We start from the raw sequence: 7,078 nt of genomic DNA on the forward strand, positions 1-7,078 counted from the left end.
AAAGTTTCCTACTTTTATTTATTTATTTATTTATTTATTTATTTTATTTGGTTGTGTTGGGTCTTAGTTGCAGCAGGTGGGCTTCTTAGTTGCAGGAGGTGGGCTCCTTAGTTGCGGCTCACCAGCTCCTTAGTTGCGGTACTTGGGCTCCTTAGTTGTGGCATGCGAACTCGTAGTTGCGGCATGCATGTGGGATCTAGTTCCCTGACTAGGGATCGAACCCGGGCCCCCTGCATTGGGAGCACAGAGTCTTAACCACTGTGCCACCAGGGAAGTCCCAGTGCTTCACTAATCTTAAAATGGGAGTGGGGAATCAAAAGAGAGCAGAAAATGTCAATTTGCAAGGTCTATACTCATGGGACCAGGTTCTTTCTTTTAGGTTGTTTAAAATGTGGGCAGTATGCATGGAACTCAATTATTAAGGAACACGATTAACATTAATAGTGGATACTAAATATTTCCAAGGACACATTGATTTAAAAGTGTCATAATCCTCTTCATAGACATAATTCTTGCCAGGCAGTAATTACAGTGGTTAAGAATGTGGGCTTTGGAGGGGAGCAGACCTGGATTTTAGTTTTGTCTCCACCACTTGATTCACTGGGAGGCCTCAGATAAGTTATAAACACTCTTCTTCAAGCCTCCATTTCCCCATCTGTAAAATGGATTATGGTTGTCATAAGGGTTAAATGAGATAAGTTTATAAAGCACTGCACAATGCCTGGCACATAGTGGAAGCGCTTTTTTATTATTATTGATGTTATTATTCTGCTGGCCACAAGAATCAGTACTGATTTTGTCAGTGGACTGCTGGATCATATGGTAACACTATTTTTAGTTTTTTAAGGAACCTCCATACTGTTCTCCATAGTGGCTGCACCAATTTACATTCCCACCAACAGTGTAGGAGGGTTCCCTTTTCTCCACACCCTCTCTAGCATTTATTATTTGTAGCATACATTTTTGTCTTATATATTTTAAAGCTATGTTACTAGGTACCTACAAATTTAGAACTGATAAATTTTCCTAGGGGATATACTCTTTTGACATTATTTAATATCCCTCTTTGTCTCTAGAAATGCTTCATGTCTCAGAGTCACAGATCCCAAACTGTGTACTGGGGTGCATGGAAGCACCACAAACTTACAGGGCACTTTGGGATATTTTAAATTTTCAAGAGAAAGCTAGCAACATCTGTTAGATGCCATGTGAGCTACCGGGGGTAGTTCACATTTTCAAATGAGGTCACACTTGCATTAGTATCCTATTGCTGCATAACAAATCAACCCATCACGAGTGAAAAACATTCTGGAAAGGGAGAGTGAACCCAGAAGAATGTAGAGACACAGGTACTGGGGTAAGGGAAAATCACATCATTAATAGCTCTGGTTGGGAGTTTATAGGTTGTCTAATCCATCTAAGCCATCACTAGGATGACCAACTGTCCCAGGACTTTGAGTGCTAAAACCAGGAAAATGCTGGGCAAACCAAGATGATTATTCACTCTACCAGTCCCCCGACCCATGGCTACCACCCAGCTGTAGCCCCAGAATTCTGCTCACAGCTATGTGCTCCAGCAGCTGCTGCAGAACAACCAGACTTGGCAGCTACCCAAACCTATCTGCCATCTTGGGCCTGGTCTAACTTCTTGTTTTACATGGAACAAAAATGAGACCTGGAAAGGGAAAGAAGGGGTTTGCTCTGGCTGGAAACAGAACTGAGCTTACTGACTCTCAAGACCATTTCTGGAAAGCATCTTGGGCGATGCTTATCATCAGGCAATTGGCAAACACTGCATGGCATCATGAGAGACTGTGTGGGTGAGAAGTGGTCGTCCCAGGCTTTGGGTCAAGCAGAACTGGTTTGAATCCTGTGTCTGTCAGTTATTAGTGGGGTGATTGTGGGTAATCAACTTCACTTCCCCGAACCTCATTTTCTTCCTCTGTAAAAATGGTGGGAATATTACCTCTTTGACATTTGTGAGGATTAAATGAGATAACAAATGTAAAGTTCTTTTCATCAGTAACATGGAAATGATGGTGACAGAGAATTGTTGTGAGGAATAATAAGTTAGTACATGACAAATGCTAAGAACAGATCCTGGCGCATAGTAAATGCTCAGGAGGGAACCTGAGGCATAGTGAGGTTAAGTGATTTGTCTAAGGGCAGACACTGGTAAGTGCTGGGGTTGGGATTCAAATTCAGACAGTCTGGCTCCACAGCCCAAATCGGTAACCACTCTAAGGTACCACCTATTAGATACCTTTATGGATTGAATATTTGCACCCCCCAAAATTCATTATGTTGAAGCCCTAATCTCCAGTGTGATGGTATGGGGCCCTTGGGAGGTAATTAGCATTAAATGAGGTCATGAGGATGAGGCCCTAATGATAGGATTAGTGCCCTTATACGAAGAGATGCCAGAGGGATTACCCCCCCCCCCTCACCCCCCACTCCCAAGCTGTTGAATTGGCCATCACCTGCAAACCAAGAGAAAAGGCTTCAAAATAAAACCTACCTTACTGGTATCTTGAGCTTGGATTTCCAGCCTCCAGAAGTGTGAAAAACAGATTTCTGTCATCTTTGGTATTTTATTATGACAGCCCAAGCTGACTAAGACAGGTGCTATACAATATTACTGTTCACAATATCAAGTATTTCTCATCAGCTTTTTCTGGGTATTTACAGAAGCACAAAGTATACACACATACATTCTATTAAAACCCTCTTAAAGCTATTAAGACCCTCTTAAAGCTTGAGTTTTTCACTTAATATTTTATCATGAGCATTTATTTCTGTCATTTCCATAAATGTGTAAACGTGTGGCCCAGGTTAGCAGCTACCTAGGTACTCAAGGCCAGCACTGATTGGCTGGTAAGTTAATGAATATTTGTTGGGGGCCTAAGGAGTAGATACCTCACCCCATGTTAGGTTTTCTCATCTTGTCTGGCTGTGACACTCCTGGAAGTGGGACGGTGGGGATGGAGGCTGAGGGGGTGAGAGTTTGGGCCGAGGGCCCTGCCCCCTGTCCCGAGAAAGATGGCGGAAAAAGATCCCCCGTTCTGAGTCCCCTGCCAGCCCAGCTCCAACAGCGGCTGGCTCTCAGGGGACAAGGAGAGGGAGGGCAAGGAGGGGCTGCTTTGGGTGCCTTCTTCAAGACCCCAGACCTGCGCCTCTGCACGCAACAATTTAAACAGATTCCGGAAAGAATCCTCACTACCCACCGAGGCCGGAAATTCCTACCCTGGGGATGTCCGGGTGGGGAGGGCCGGTGTTGCTGGGGCAGAGGAGACGCAGAAGCACAACCTCCACGGAGCCCAGGTCCCAGCCGGTCTGGAGCATCTAACCAGGGGCCTCCCAGTTCGGGGTGCCGGAGCAACCTCGCGCTCATCCTGCACGCTCCTGGCCACTGGCCTGCGGCCACTGACCCTCACTCGGACGCCCGGTCCCTGCTTCGCTTAAGGTCGGTGGCTTTCAGCGTACGGTGTGCGCCATGGAGACTGTTGCCAGGGGCGGTCGCAGCGAGGGGCGGAGGCTGGAGGGCGTCTGTGACCCGCGAGGGGCCAGAGCTGGAGGGAGAAGAGTCGGAGGCAAGAGGAGGAGGGCGTGGAAGCAGGAAATGTCGTTCCAGGGTTCGTCCAGGCTCGGCCCGGACCTGGAGAACTTCAGGTGCCCTCGCTGCGGGTCAAGGTCGTCGCAGCCAATGGCGCTGCGAGGGACGGGATCTAGGAGGGGAAAGAAGCTGGGGACCCGTGTGTCCCTGGTCATCAGTGGGGCACTGGGGACGAGGAGCAGAGGTCTCCAAGAGATAGACGCCTCTGCCTGTTACCCGCCAGCGCGATGTCAGCTGCGGACCTCACCTGAGCCCCTAACATGGTTTCCCAAAGAAACCGAGTTATAAGTGGTGGTTACAGCCCACACCAACAAGCAGAAACCAGTGTGAGGGGACTCTCCTGCCCACTAGAGAGGTTTCCTTTTGTGACTTTTTGACTCCCCAATCCCAGGATGGAGGGGGTGCCAGGATAAAGGAAGCAGCTCAGGGGCTGGGCCTGGGGGTTTGTCTGGGGAATATGGAGGAAAGAGATGCAAAAGCAGTTGGAGCTTTGGGAAGAAGTGGATGGGAGAGGAAAAGTGATTTTAAGAAAATTTACTCTGGGCAGTGGCTTTGGGGCTTGTAGATTTAAGAATTTGGGGCCCCCCAAATATACCTTTGCCCCAATCCTGGGAACCTGTGAATATGTAACCTTATATGGCAAAAAGGACTTTGCAGATGTGGTTAAAGTTACAGACCTTGAGATGAGGCTGTTTTTCTTGATTATCTGGGTGGGGCCCAATCTACACCTGAGTCTGAGAACAGGAAGCTGGGAAACTGTCCCTGCTGTGCTCGCTCCGAGAGAGATGAGTGATGAAAAGAAAGGTCAGAGAGATGCAATGAGAAGAACTCAACTGGCTGTTGTTGCCTTCAAAGATGGCAGAAAGGTACAGGAGCCAAGGAGTATGGGCAGCCTCTAGCGGCTGGCAAAGGTGTGGAAATGGATTCTCTCAAAGGAACCCAGCCGTGCTGACACCTTGATTTTAGTCCAGTGACATCCATGTGGGACTTCTGACCTCCAGATCTGTCAGATAATAAATTATCCATATCTATCTGTCTGTCTCTCTCTCTTAGGGTGTAGAAGAGGCTCTTAGTGAATGTTTAATGAAAGAATGAATAAGGAAAGAAATTGGACTAAATTCACAGTAAACTGCAAACGGAAAATAGTCCCATAACTCCTCCACACTGGCTGTAGTTTTTTGGCTACAAATGGCTCTAATTTGGCACAAAGTGAATTGAAGCTGTGGGGAAGGTCAAGGAGGGCAAGGAAGGATCCTCCATTTGGACAGACATGACTTTGCAGTGAGCGTGCCCCCATGAGTCGGCACCCCTGGGTTATTTCTGCTTTGTGCGGCCACTCTCCTTCCTCTGCGGGGCCCTAGTCCAGCCTTCCTAAGAGGTAACCAGAAGGGCAGTGAGGGAGGAGAAGTCTGGAGTGGGGTGAGAGAGTACACTTACAGGTCACAGACTAGGTCTCAAAGCAGATTCTTAGGGAACAGAGAATGATCAGGAAGACCAGCCCCCAAGAGGACAGGGACAGGGCAAGGGTCAGAAACTAGACAGGCCATCAGAGAGGAGAGGAGGAGTCCCTATGCACAGTGGGCAGTTTCATAAAAGAAATGTAACACTAGGATTAGGGGCAGCTGCGAGTGTCAGAAACCCATTAACACTGGTTAGAAAAATATAGAAGTTCATTTCCCTTTCATGTTAATGAAATTGAGGGATAAGCAGTCCAGAGCTGCTACAGAAGGCCCAAGATCATGAGGAATGCAGGCTTCTTCTACTTTTACTATTTTTGGCTGCGTTGGGTCTTCATTGCTGCACACAGGCTTTTCTCTAGTTGTGGCGAGCGGGGGCTACTCTTCGTTGCGGTGCATGGGCTTCTCATTGCGGTGGCTTCTCTTGTTGCGGAGCACAGGCTCTAGAGCGCAGGCTGTGACACTCAGTAGTTGTGGCTCGCGGCTCAGTAGTTGTGGCTCGTGGACTCTAGAGCACAGGCTCAGTAGTTGTGGCACGCAGGCTCAGTAGTTGTGGTGCTCGGCCTTAGTTGCTCCACAGCATGTAGGATCTTCCCGGACCAGGGATAGAACCCGTGTCCCCTGCATTGGCAGGTGGATTCTTAACCACTGTGCCACCAGGGAAGTCCCTCCTTCTACTTTATTACTGTGCCATCCTCAGTGTGTGACTTTAACCTCACGGCCCAAAATGGGTGCTGAGCTCCAGCCATTTTGTTCCCATTTCAGATAGAAGGACGGAGAACTGGACAAAGAAGGGCATGTTCTCTCCCTTTAAGGACATTTCCCAGAAATCACGTATAACACTTTTGCTTACATTCCATTAGCCAGACCTACAGACATGATCATACCTAGTGGCAAAGGAGGCTGGGAAAGATGGTCTTTATTCCAGACAGACACGAGCCCAGTGAAAAATGGGAACTTCTGTTATTTACAGAAGACGGGAAAGATGGATATCGGGAGATAACTAGTAACCTGGGCTGCAGCAGCTATTAGCTGCCAGGCCCCCAGGGATGGCCAGTACAGTGGGTGGGATGGGCACCAGTTTGAAAGTACTATAGGGATTCTTCATCCATTCCTCAAGCATTTGTGAGTCAGAGCAGCCTGGAGCTCATTTCATAGTTGTTATCATTTTAGGTGTGACTCATCCACCAGGGCTGAATTACTGGCGAGGCTAAGCAGGTATTTTGAGCTCCTGCAAAGCTGGGAGACAAAACAACAATGACAAATGCAGAGGAAGAATCTGATATTTCATATTTCAAGAAAAACCCTAGCACAATAGTTTTGAGAAAAGTCGGAAGTTTTGTTGAACTTCATTATCTGTCTTTGGCGGCGTAGTGTTGTTTTGTTTTTTGAGTTATACATAGGAGGAGGGTGGAGGTTCCATGATCTTTTTGGTTCTCAGAACCCTGATCAGACCCTCAGAATCAATACTGGTATCAGCCCACCCCATCCTCATGCCTTGTTCCTTGCTGACTTTCAGCCACCAGAATCTTCGAAGGGCTTTGAGGGGAGTTTGGCTTTTGGGGGAAGGAGGCTGTTCTGCTACCGGATACATAGGAAATCACATGCCAGAGGGTAGGAAACCCAGGAGAACTCATGACAGAGAAGAAAAAGGAAGAGGGAAAAGAAAGAGGGAGAGTGAGGCAAGGAGGGAAGAGATATAAAGGAGGGTGTGAGGTCAGAGGGGTCAGAATAGCTCAGGGGCAGTCCACCCAGGAGGAAGTGGTTTTCAAATGTCTTCACAAATACATCCATTCCTCCCTGCAAAAGGCAGACGCTAATCGCTCTTTCCTTGAGTGTGGGTTGGACTTAGTGACTCACTTCTAACGAATAAAATATGATGGAAGAGATGGTGTGTGACCAGGTCATAAAAGGCATCATGACATCCTCCTTGTCTCCTTGGATCACTGGCTCTGGGAGAAGCCAGCCACCACTTGGTGAGGACACCCAAGCAGCCCTGGGAAAGGCC

The 7,078-nt window shown here is 47.8% G+C and overlaps 1 protein-coding gene across 4 annotated transcripts in view; it reads left to right on the forward strand.

The window, feature by feature from the left end:
- The window catches only part of LOC109549788 (uncharacterized), a 64,835-nt gene that overhangs the window by 43,385 nt on the left and 14,372 nt on the right, over window positions 1-7,078 (forward strand). The gene's annotated exons all lie outside the window — the stretch shown is intronic.

Source organism: Tursiops truncatus, chromosome 4, assembly GCF_011762595.2.
Source record: "Tursiops truncatus isolate mTurTru1 chromosome 4, mTurTru1.mat.Y, whole genome shotgun sequence".
NCBI lineage: Eukaryota > Metazoa > Chordata > Mammalia > Artiodactyla > Delphinidae > Tursiops > Tursiops truncatus.